Genomic DNA, 13,022 nt, shown 5'->3' with positions numbered 1-13,022 from the left:
TTGATGAATCACCGTTGTGGTTTTATGCGTAGGTAAGAACGGTTCTTTCTAGAAGCCCGTAGCAGCCATGTAAAACTTGCAACAACAAAGTAGAGGGCGTCTAACATGTTTTTGCAGGGCATGTTGTGATGTGATATGGTCAAGATATGATGTGATATATGTTGATGTATGAGATGATCATGTTTTGTAATATCGACAACCGGCTGGAGCCTTAGGGTTGTCTCTTTATTGTATGAAGTGCAAGCGCCATGTAATTGCTTTACTTTATCACTATGCATTTGCGATAGTTGTAGAAGCAATAGTTGGCGTGACGACCTCGACACAACGACGCTATGATGGAGATCAAGGTGTCGAGCCGGTGACGATGAAGATCATGACGATGCTTTAGAGATAGAGATCAAAAGCACAAGATGATGATGGCCATATCATGTCACATATTTTGATTGCATGTGATGTTTATCTTTTATGCATTTTATTTTGCTTAAAACGACGGTAGCACTATAAGATGGTCCCTTCACTAAATTTCAAGATATAAGTGTTCTCCCCGAGTATGCACCGTTGCGAAAGTTCGTCGTTTTGAGACACCACGTGATGATCGGGTGTGGTAGACTCTACGTTCACATACAACGGGTGTAAGACAGTTTTGAACATGCAAAATACTTGGGTTAAACTTGACGAGCCTATCATGTACAGACATGGTCTCAGAACACCGGAGACCGAAAGGTCGAATGTGAATCATATAATAGATATGATCAACATAGAGATGTTCACCATTGATGACTACTCCATCTCACGTGATGATCGGACATGGGTTAGTTGATTTGGGTCACGTATCACTTAGATGACTTGAGGGATGTCTATTTAAGTGGGAGTTCTTAAGTAATTTGATTAATTGAACTTTAATTTATCATGAACTTAATCCTGATAGTATTTGCAAATTATGTTGTAGATCAATAGCTCGCGTTGTAGCTCCCTTATGTTTTTGATATGTTCCTAGAGAAAACTAAGTTGAAAGATTATGGTAGCAATAATGCGGACTGGGTCCGTGATCTGAGGATTATCCTCATTGCTGCACAGAAGAATTATGTCCTTGATGCACTGCTAGGTGAAAGGCTTGCCGCAGGAGCAGATGTTGATGTTATGGACGTCTGGCAAGCTCGATCTGATGACTACTCGATAGTTCAGTGTGCCAAGCTCGATCTGATGACTACTCGATAGTTTAGTGTGCCATGTTGTAGATCAATAGCTCACGTTGTAGCTCCCCTATATTTTCATATGTTCCTAGAGAAAACTAAGTTGAAAGATGATAGTAGCAATGATGCGGACTGGGTCCGTGATCTGAGGATTATCCTCATTGATGCACGGAAGAATTATGTCCATGATGCACCGCTAGGTGACAGACCTGTTGCAGGAGCAGATGCAGACGTTATGAACGTTTGGCAAGCTTGATATGATGACCACTTGATAGTTTAGTGCACCATGCTTTACGGCTTAGAACCGGGACTTCAAAAACGTTTTGAACGCCACCGAGCATATGAGATGTTCCAAGAGCTGAAATTGGTATTTCAGACTTATGCCCGTGTTGGGACGTATGAGACCTCTGACAAGTACTTCGCCTACAAGATGGAGGAGAATAGCTCAACCAGTGAGCATGTGCTCAGAGTGTCTGTGTACTACAATCGCTTGAATCAAGTGGGAGTTAATCTTCCAGATAAGATAGTGATTGACAGAGTTCTCTAGTCATTATCACCAAGCTACTAGAGCTTCGTGATGAACTATAATATGCAAGGGATGACGAAAATGATTCCCGAGCTATTTGCGATACTGAAATCGGCGGAGGTAGAAATCAAGAAAGAGCATCAAGGGAACGAAACGGAACTTCAAGAAGAATGGCAAACAAGTTGCCGCTCCCATGAAGAAACCCAAAGCTAGACCCAAGCCTGAAACTGAGTGCTTCTACTGCAAAGGAAATGGTCACTAGAAGCGGAACTGCCCCAAACACTTGGCGGATAAGAAGGATGGCAAAGTGAACAAAAGTATATTTTATATACATGTCATTGATGTGTACTTTACTAGTGTTCATAGTAGCCCCTGGGTATTTGATACTGGTTCAGTTGCTAAGATTAGTAACTCGAAACAGGAGTTGCAAAATGAACAAAGACTAGTTAAGGGCGAGGTGACGATGTGTGTTGGAAGTGATTACAAGGTTGATAAAATCACCATCGCACACTCCCTCTACCTTCAGGATTAGTGTTGGACCTAAATAAATGTTATTTGGTGTTTGCGTTGAGCATGAATATGATTAGATCATTTTTATTGCAATACGGTTATTCATTTAAGTCATAGAATAATTGTTGTTTTGTTTACATTAATAAAACCTTCTATTGTCATACACCCAATGTAAACGGTTTATTGAATCTCGATCGTAGTGATAATGATAGTGCAACATATTTGTGGCACTGCCGTTTAGGTCATATTGGTGTAAAACGCATGAAGAAACTCCATACAAATGGACTTTTGGAATCACTTGATTATGAATCATTTGATACTTGCGAACCATGCCTCATGGGCAAGAGGACTAAAACTCCGTTCTCCGAAACAGTGGAGCGAGCTGATGACTTATTGGATGTATGCAGTCCGATGAGTATTGAAGCATGCGGCGGGTATCGTTATTTTCTGACCTTCACAGATGATTTGAGCAGATATGGGTATATCTACTTAATGAAACACAAGTATGAAATATTTGAAAAGTTCAAAGAATTTCAGAGTGAAGTGGAGAATCATCATAACAAGAAAATAAAGTTTCTATGATCTGATCGTGAAGGCAAATATTTGAGTTACGAGTTTGGCCTTCATTTAAAACAATGTGGAATAGTTTCACAACTCACGCTACCTGGAACACCATTGAAGGAAATATGCCCTAGAGGCAATAATAAAGTTGTTATTTATATTTCCTTATATCATGATAAATGTTTATTATTTATGATAGAATTGTATTAACCAGAAACTTAGTACATGTGTGAATACATAGACAAACAGAGTGTCCCTAGTATGCCTCTACTTGACTAGCTCGTTAATCAAAGATGGTTAAGTTTCCTGACCATAGACATGTGTTGTCATTTGATGAACGGGATCACATCATTAGAGAATGATGTGATGGACAAGACCCATCCGTTAGCTTAGCATAATGATCATTTAGTTTTGTTGCTATTGCTTTCTTCATGACTTATACATATTCCTCTGACTATGAGATTATGCAACTCCCGAACACCGCAGGACCACTTTGTGTGCTATCAAATGTCACAACATAACTGGGTGATTATAAAGATGCTCTACAGGTGTCTTCGAAGGTGTTTGTTGAGTTGGCATAGATCGAGATTAGGATTTGTCACTCCGTGTATCGGAGAGGTATCTCTCGGCCCTTTCGGTAATGCACATCACTATAAGCCTTGCAAGCAATGTGACTAATGAGTTAGTTACGAGATGATGCATTATGGAATGAGTAAAGAGACTTGCCGGTAACGTGATTGAACTAGATATGATGATACCGACGATCGAATCTCGGGCAAGTAACATACTGATGACAAAGGGAATGACGTATGTTGTTATGCGGTTTGACCGATAAAGATCTTCGTAGAATATGTAGGAGCCAATATGAGCATAGGGTTCCACTATTGGTTATTGACCGAAGATGTGTCTCGGTCATGTCTACATAGTCCTCGAACCCGTAGGGTCCGCACGCTTAACGTTCGATGACTATTTGTATTATGAGTTATGTGTTTTCGTGACCGAAGTTTGTTCGGAGTCCCGAATGAGATCACGGACATGACGAGGATTCTCGAAATGGTCGAGTGGTAAAGATTGATATTTTGAAGGTTATATACGGACACCGGAATTTTTTCAAAGAAGATCGGGGATTTTTCGGAGTACCGGGAGGTTACCGGACCCCCCAGGAAAGTTAATGGGCCTATTGGGCCATAGTGGAGGAGAGGAGGTAGGCCACAGGAGGTGGCGCGCGCCCCGCTTGCCCCAATCCGAATTGGACAAGGGGAGGGGGCGCGGCCCCCGTCTTTCCTTCTCCCTCTCTCCCCTTTCCCCTTTCCCTCTCCGTTGGAAGGAAGGAGGGGGGGAATCCTACTTGGACTAGGAGTCCAAGTAGGACTCCCCCCTTTGGCGCGCCCTCCTTGGCCGCCGGCCTCCTCCTCCCCCTCCTTTATATACGTGGCTAGGGGGCACCCCAAGGCACAACCGTTGTTTCTTAGCCGTGTGCGGTGCCCCCCTCCACAGTTTACCAGCTCGGTCATACTTGTCGTAGTGCTTAGGCAAAGCCCTGCGCGGATCACATCACCAACACCGTCGCCACGCTGTCGTGCCGACGGAACTCTCCCTCGACCCTCTAGTGGATCAAGAGCTTGAGGTACGTCATCGTGCTGAACGTGTGCTAAACATGGAGGTGCCGTACGTTCGGTACTTGGATCAGTTGGATCGTGAAGACGTTCGACTACATCAACCGCGTTAACTAAACGCTTCCACTTTCGGTCTACGAGGGTACATGGACACACTCTCCCGTCTCGTTGCTATGCTTCTCCTAGATAGATCTTGCGTGATCGTAGGAATTTTTTTGTATTACTACGTTCCCCAACAGTGGCATCCGAGCCAGGTCTATGCGTAGATGTTATATGCACGAGTAGAACACAAAGAGTTGTGGGCGATAATAGTCATACTGCTTACCACCAACGTCTTACTTTGATTCGGCGGTATTGTTGGATGAAGCGGTCTGGACCGACATTACATGACCGCGTTCATGAGACTAGTTCTACCGACATGCTTCGCACACAGGTGGCTGGCGGGTGTCTGTTTCTCCAACTTTAGTTGAATCGAGTTTGACTACGGCCGGTCCTTGTTGAAGGTTAAAACAACACACTTGACGGAAAATCGTTGTGGTTTTGATGCGTAGGTAAGAACGGTTCTTGCTAGAAGCCCGTAGTAGCCATGTAAAACTTGCAACAACAAAGTAGAGGACGTCCAACTTGTTTTTGCAGAGCATGTTGTGATGTGATATGGTCAAGTCGTGATGAGATATAAATTGTTGTATGAGATGATCATGTTTTTTAAAAGTTATCGGCAACTGGCAGGAGCCTTATGGTTGTGGCTTTATTGTATGAAATGCAATCGCCATGTAATTGCTTTACTTTATCACTAAGCGGTAGCGATAGTCGTGGAAGCAACAGTTGGCGAGACGACAATGACGTACGATGGAGATCAAGGTGTCAAGCAGGTGACGGTGGAGATCATGATGGTGCTTTGGAGATGGAGATCAAAGGCACAAGATGATGATGGCCATATCATGTAACATATTTTGATTGCATGTGATGTTTATCCTTTATGCATCTTATTTTGCTTAGTATGGTGGTAGCATTATAAGATGATCCCTCACTAAATTTCAAGGTACAAGTGTTCTCCCTGAGTATGCACCGTTGCTATAGTTCGTTGTGCCGAGACACCACGTGATGATCGGGTGTGATAAGCTCTACGTTCATATACAATGGGTGCAAGCCAGTTTTGCCCATGTAGACTACTCGGGTTAAACTTGACGAGCCTAGCATATGCAGATATGGCCTCGGAACACTGAGACCGAAAGGTCGAACGTGAATCATATAGTAGATATGATCAACATAGAGATGTTCACCATTGAAAACTCCATCTCACGTGATGATCGGACATGGTTTAGTTGATATGGATCACGTGATCATTTAGATGACTAGAGGGATGTCTATCTAAGTGGGAGTTCTTAAGTAATATGATTAATTGTACTTTAATTTATCATGAACTTAGTACCTGATAGTTTTTGCATGTCTATGTTGTTGTAGATCAATGGCCTGTGCTACAGTTCCCTTGAATTTTAATGCGTTCCTAGAGAAAGCTAAGTTGAAAGATGATGGTAGCAACTACACGGACTGGGTCTGTAACTTGAGGATTATCCTCATTGCTGCACAGAAGAATTACGTCCTGGAAGCACTGCTAGGTGCAAGACCCGCTGCAGGAGCAACTCCGGACATTATGAACGTCTGGCAGAGCAAAGCTGATGACTACTCAATAGTTCAGTGTGCCATGCTTTACGGCTTAGAATCGGGACTTCAAAGACGTTTTGAACGTCATGGAGCATATGAGATGTTCCAAGAGTTGAAGTTAATATTTCAAGCAAATGCCCGAGTTGAGAGATATGAAGTCTCCAACAAGTTCTATAACTGCAAAATGGAGGAGAATAGTTCTATCAGTGAACACATACTCAGAATGTCTGGGTACGACAACCACTTGACTCAACTAGGAGTTAATCTTCCTGATGATAGTGTCATTGACAGAGTTCTTCAATCACTGCCACCAAGCTATAAAGGCTTCATGATGAACTATAATATGCAAGGGATGGAAAAGACAATTCCCGAGCTCTTCGCAATGCTAAAGGCTGCGGAGGTAGAAATCAAGAAGGAGCATCAAGTGTTGATGGTTAACAAGACCACTAGTTTCAAGAAAAAGGGCAAAGGGAAGAAGGGAAACTTCAAGAAGAATAGCAAGCAAGTTGCTGCTCAAGGGAAGAAACCCAAGTCTAGACCTAAGCCTGAGACTGAGTGCTTCTACTGCAAAGGGACTGGTCACTAGAAGCGGAACTGCCCCAAGTATTTGGCGGATAAGAAAGATGGCAAAGTGAAAGGTGTATTTGATATACATGTTATTGATGTGTACCTTACTAATGCTCGTAGTAGCGCCTGGGTATTTCATACTGGTTCTGTTGCTCATATTTGCAACTCGAAACAGGGGCTACGGATTAAGCGAAGATTGGCTAAGGATGAGGTGACGATGCGCGGGGGAAATGGTTCCAAGGTTGATGTGATCGCCGTCTGCGTTGAGCATGAACATTATATCTAGATCTTGTTTGATGCGAGACAGTTATTCATTTAAATCAGAGAATAAGGGTTGTTCTATTTATATGAGAAAGATCTTTTATGGTCATGCACCCTTGATGAGTGGTCTATTTTTGTTGAATCTCGATTGTAGTGATACACATATTCATAATATGGAAGCCACATATTCATAATATTGAAGCCAAAAGATGCAAAGTTAATAATGATAGTGAAACTTAGGTCATATTGGTGTAAAGCGCATGAAGAAACTCCATGCTAATGGACTTTTGGAATCACTTGATTATGAATCACTTGATGCTTGTGAACCATGCCTCATGGGCAAGATGACTAAGACTCCATTCTCCGGAACAATGGAGCGAGCAACTGACTTGTTGGAAATAATACATACTGATGTATGCGGTTCGATGAGTGTTGAGGCTCACGGCGGGTATCGTTATTTTATGACCTTCACAGATGATTTGAGAAGATATGGGTATATCTACTTGATGAAACAAGTCTGAAACATTTGAAAAGTTCAAAGAATTTCAGAGTGAAGTGGAAAATCATCGTAACAAGAAAATATAATTTCTACGATCTAATCGTGGAGGTGAATATTTGAGTTATGAGTTTGGTCTTCATTTGAAACAAGGGATTTTTATTTCTATGCCCCCGGTTTGTTAGTTCTACTCATTCATCCCCACGCTCTTAACTTTTTCTCACTTTTCCCCACTCCCTTGCCCGAAACCCTCAGAACTGGTCACAGCGGACGTTGCCGTCGGGTCAATGGCTTGACCGTTAACTCTAACTAGTGGGGCCGCGTAGGGCAGAGTCCACATTTTGACCGTTCCGTGGTAACCAATGGGACCGCGAAACTGACACTCACGGTAACCTGAATCAGATCTAGTCGCTTCCGTGCCGCCTCCGCCGCAGTCGTGCCGCCTCTGCCGCATCTACCCTCTCCCCCATCTAGGATTAGGAAGCGATGTCGGGGGGGGGGGGGCGCCCCGTCCGGCCCATCGACCGTGGAGATGATTGGGTCGAACCAGAGGCTGATAATTCAAGGATTCCACTTGGGTAAGCATCATTTACCTCTCAAATTGATTAGGAGATCCGTAAATTAGGCTGTATTTGACCACCGTTGGCGTGAATCAGCGCAATTTATCTAAAACAATTTGGCCTAACTGTGCCCTTTATCTTATTTCAATCAAATAGGGTTGATCCTGCACTTGCTTTTCGGCTGGCGGTTAGAATGGAAACTAGCAAGCTGCGTGGAACTAAACCGTGTGTGATTTCTGGATTTTTCTATCCTAAAGTGGTAGAAACCAGCGTTTTGTTCAGAGATTTCCACGAGGCACTCTGTTGTGAGTATCCGTGGAGCCCTGCCGATGCTGTTGAACTGAGATATTTCGACAGTACCGAGCATAGATTTCTCCCATTAACTTGTGATGAGCATTTGGGATTGCTATTTAGTTTGAATGCTGACAGCCGTTTTGGTAAAATCCATATCGGTGTGCTTCAGGCACGCAAACAACGTATCCCGAAGGGTGTTCAGACATCATCTGTCTCTGCTAATAGCGAGCGTCCTCGCACTCCTTGTAGGTCGAGACCAAGTAAACCTAGTGGTTCTGAAAGCCACAACATGTCGGCTGCCGCTAATTCTGCCACTTCTCCTCTTCCTTATGCACCTGATGTAGAAGTAGATGTATAGCCTGACGATGAAGTGCCTCGACATGATGATGAGGATGAGATTCTATTCCCTGAACTGGTAGATAGAGTCAGTCAACAGGCAGTGGAAGATCAATATGCAAAGGAGCCTAGCAGCCGTGCTAGATTTGATGACACTGATGATGAAGAGAGGGAGGAGAACATCGACTCCTTAGTTTTACAAGAATATGATGGTGAGGACATGCCAACAATTGAGTGGAACAGGGAGAATCCTGACCTTACTCCAGGAACCGTATTCGAATCGATGGTGGACTGTCGTAATGCAGTGACTACTGATAACCCACAAGTATAGGGGACCAATTGTAGCCTCTTTCGATAAGTAAGAGTGTCGAACCCAACGAGGAGCTAAAGGTAGAACAAATATTCCCTCAAGTTCTATCGACCACCGATACAACTCTACGCACGCTTGACGTTCGCTTTACCTAAAACAAGTATGAAACTAGAAGTACTTTGTAGGTGTTGTTGGATAGGTTTGCAAGAATATAAAGAGAGTGAGTAAATAAAAGCTAGGGGCTGTTTAGATGAAGACACAACTAAATTAGTAAAGAGCTTTTTGTTACGAGAAAGTTATTTGTCCCTAGGCAATCGATAACTAGACCGGTAATCATTATTGCAATTTTATTTGAGGGAGAGGCATAAGCTAACATACTTTCTCTACTTGGATCATATGCACTTATGATTGGAACTCTAGCAAGCATCCGCAACTACTAAAGATCATTAAGGTAAAACCCAACCATAGCATTAAAGCATCAAGTCCCCTTTATCCCATACGCAAACAACCTACTTACTCGGGTCTGTGCTTCTGTCACTCACGCCACCCACCATAAGCAAATCATGAACATATTGCAAACCCTACAGCGGGAATCCCTCACACTTGCGGGACACGGAGAGCACCATAGGACAGCACCAATAATAAAACATGCAACTCAAACCAATCTTGATCATCAAATAGCCCATAGGACAAAATGGATCTACTCAAACATCATAGGATAGCCATACATCATTGGGAAATAATATATAGCGTTGAGCACCATGTTTAAGTAGAGATTACAGCGGGTAAGAGAGAGGTTACACCGCTGCATAGAGGGGGGAAGAGTTGGTGAAGATTGCGGTGATGATGATGGCCCCCGGTGGCACTCCGGCGCCACCGGAAGTGAGGGGGAGAGAGCCCCCCTCCTTCTTCTTCCTTGACCTCCTCCCTAGATGGGAGAAGGGTTTCCCCTCTGGTCCTTGGCCTCCATGGCGTGGGAGGGGCGAGAGCCCCTCCGAGATTGGATCTGTCTCTCTGTCTCTCTCTGTTTCTGCGTCCTATCCTGCTGCCCTTTCACCGTTTCGTATATATATGGAGATCTGTAACTCCGATTGGACTGAAACCTTCGCCATGATTTTTTTACCAAAAATTAGCTTTCTTGCGGCCGAAGAAGGGCATCAACCGCCTTACGGGTGGCCCACGAGGGTCAGGGGCTCCCCTGCCTCGTGGCCACCTCGGGCACCGTCTCGCGTGGATTTTTCTTTCGGAATTTTCCAAATATTCCAAAAATAAGCTCCGTCCGTTTTTATCCCGTTTGGATTCTGTTTGATATGGATATTCTGCGAAACATAAAACATGCAACAAACAGGAACTGGCACTGGGCACTGGATCAATATGTTAGTCCCAAAAATAGTATAAAAAGTTGCCAAAAAGTATATGAAAGTTGAATAATATTGGCATGGAACAATAAAAAATTATAGATACGACGGAGACGTATCAGCATCCCCAAGCTTAATTCCTGCTCGTCCTCGAGTAGGTAAATGATAAAAAAGATAATTTTTGATGTGGAATGCTACCTAGCATAATCTTGATCATATGTCTAATCATGGCATGAATATTAAGACACGAGTGATTCAAAGCAATAGTCTATCCTTTGACATAAAAACAATAATACTTCAAGCATACCAACCAAGCAATTATGTCTTATTGAAATAACATAGCCAAAGAAAGCTCATCCCTACAAAATCATATAGTCTGGCTATGCTCCATCTTCACCACACAAAATATTCACATCATGCACAACCCCGATGACAAGCCAAGCAATTGTTTCATACTTTTGACGTTTCTCAAACCTTTTCAACTTTCACGCAATACATGAGCGTGAGCCATGGACATAGCACTATAGGTGGAATAGAATATGATGATGGGGGTTATGTGGAGAAGACAAAAAAGGAGAAAGTCTCACATCGACGCGGCTAATCAACGGGCTATGGAGATGCCCATCAATTGATGTCAATGTGAGGAGTAGGGATTGCCATGCAACGGATGCACTAGAGCTATAAGTGTATGAAAGCTCAAACTGAAACTAAGTGGGTGTGCATCCAACTTGCTTGCTCATGAAGACCTAGGGCATTTGAGGAAGCCCATCGTTGGAATATACAAGCCAAGTTCTATAATGAAAATTCCCACTAGTATATGAAAGTGATAACTCAAGAGACTCTCTATATGAAGAACATGGTGCTACTTTGAAGCACAAGTGTGGTAAAAGGATAGTAACATTGCCCCTTCTCTCTTTTTCTCTCATTTTTTGTTTTCTTTTTTTCTCTTTTTTGGGCCTTCTCTTTTTTTGGCCTTTCTCTCTTTTTTATTTTTTTATTTTTTTTCGTCCGGAGTCTCATCCCGACTTGTGGGGGAATCATAGTCTCCATCATCCTTTCCTCACTGGGGCAATGCTCTAATAATGATGATCATCACACTTTTATTTACTTACAACTCAATATTACAACTCGATATCTAGAACAAAGATATGACTCTATATGAATGCCTCCGGCGGTGTACCGGGATGTGCAATGATCTAGCGTAGCAATGACATCAAAAAACGGACAAGCCATGAAAACATCATGCTAGCTATCTTACGATCATGCAAAGCAATATGACAATAAATGCTCAAGTCATGTATATGATGATGATGGAAGTTGCATGGCAATATATCTCGGAATGGCTATGGAAATGCCATAATAGGTAGGTATGGTGGCTGTTTTGAGGAAGATATAAGGAGGTTTATGTGTGATAGAGCGTATCGTATCACGGGGTTTGGATGCACCGGCGAAGTTTGCACCAACTCTCGAGGTGAGAAAGGGCAATGCACGGTACCGAAGAGGCTAGCAATGATGGAAGGGTGAGAGTGCGTATAATCCATGGACTCAACATTAGTCATAAAGAACTCACATACTTATTGCAAAAGTCTATTAGCTATCGAAACAAAGTACTACGCGCCTGCTCCTAGGGGGATAGATTGGTAGGAAAAGACCATCGCTCGTCCCCGACCGCCACTCATAAGGAAGACAATCAATAAACACCTCATGCTCCAACTTCGTTACATAACGGTTCACCATACGTGCATGCTACGGGACTTGCAAACCTCAACACAAGTATTTCTCAATTTCACAATTACTCAACTAGCACGACTCTAATATCACCACCTTTATATCGCAAAACTATTGCAAGGAATCAAACATATCATATTCAGTGATCTACAAGTTTTATGTAGGGTTTTATGACTAACCATGTGAATGACCAGTTCCTGTCATCTCTCTAAATAGATATAAGTGAAGCACGAGAGTTTAATTCTTTCTACAAAAGATATGCCCACGCTCTAACAAATATAAGTGAAGCAAAAGAGCATTCTACAAATGGCGGTTGTCTATGTAAAGAGAAACAGGCAATCCAAGCTTCAAATGATATAAGTGAAGCACATGAAGCATTCTATAAAGCCATACTCAAAAGATATAAGTGAAGTGCAATGAGCATTCTATAAATCAACCAAGGACTATCTCATACCAGTGTGGTGCATAAAAGAAAAATGAAAACTAAATGCAAAAGACGCTCCAAGATTTGCACATATCACATGAATGAAACGAATCCGAAAACATACCGATATTTGTTGAAGAAAGAGGGGATGCCTTCCGGGGCATCCCCAAGCTTAGACGCTTGAGTCTCCTTGAATATTTACTTGGGGTGCCTCGGGCATCCCCAAGCTTGAGCTCTTGCCTCTCTTCCTTCTTCTCACATCGAAACCTTCTCGATCATCGAACACTTCATCCACACAAAACTTCAACAGAAAACTCGGTAAGATCCGTTAGTATAATAAAGCAAATCACTACTCTAAGTACTGTTGCAAACCAATTCATATTTTGTTTTTGCATTGTGTCTACTGTAATATAACTTTTTCATGGCTTAATCCACTGATATAAATTGATAGTTTCATCAAAACAAGCAAACTATGCATCAAAAACAGAATCTGTCTAAAACAGAATAGTCTGTAATAATCTGAACATTCACCATACTTCTGATACTTGAAAAATTCTGCCAAAATTAGGAAAAATAAACAATTTGTATAGAAAGACAGTGCAAAAAGAATCAGAACC

The sequence above is a fragment of the Triticum aestivum genome, chromosome 1D (assembly GCF_018294505.1).
Source record: "Triticum aestivum cultivar Chinese Spring chromosome 1D, IWGSC CS RefSeq v2.1, whole genome shotgun sequence".
Taxonomy (NCBI): Eukaryota; Viridiplantae; Streptophyta; class Magnoliopsida; order Poales; family Poaceae; genus Triticum; species Triticum aestivum.
Note: the sequence above shows the minus strand (reverse complement) of the source record.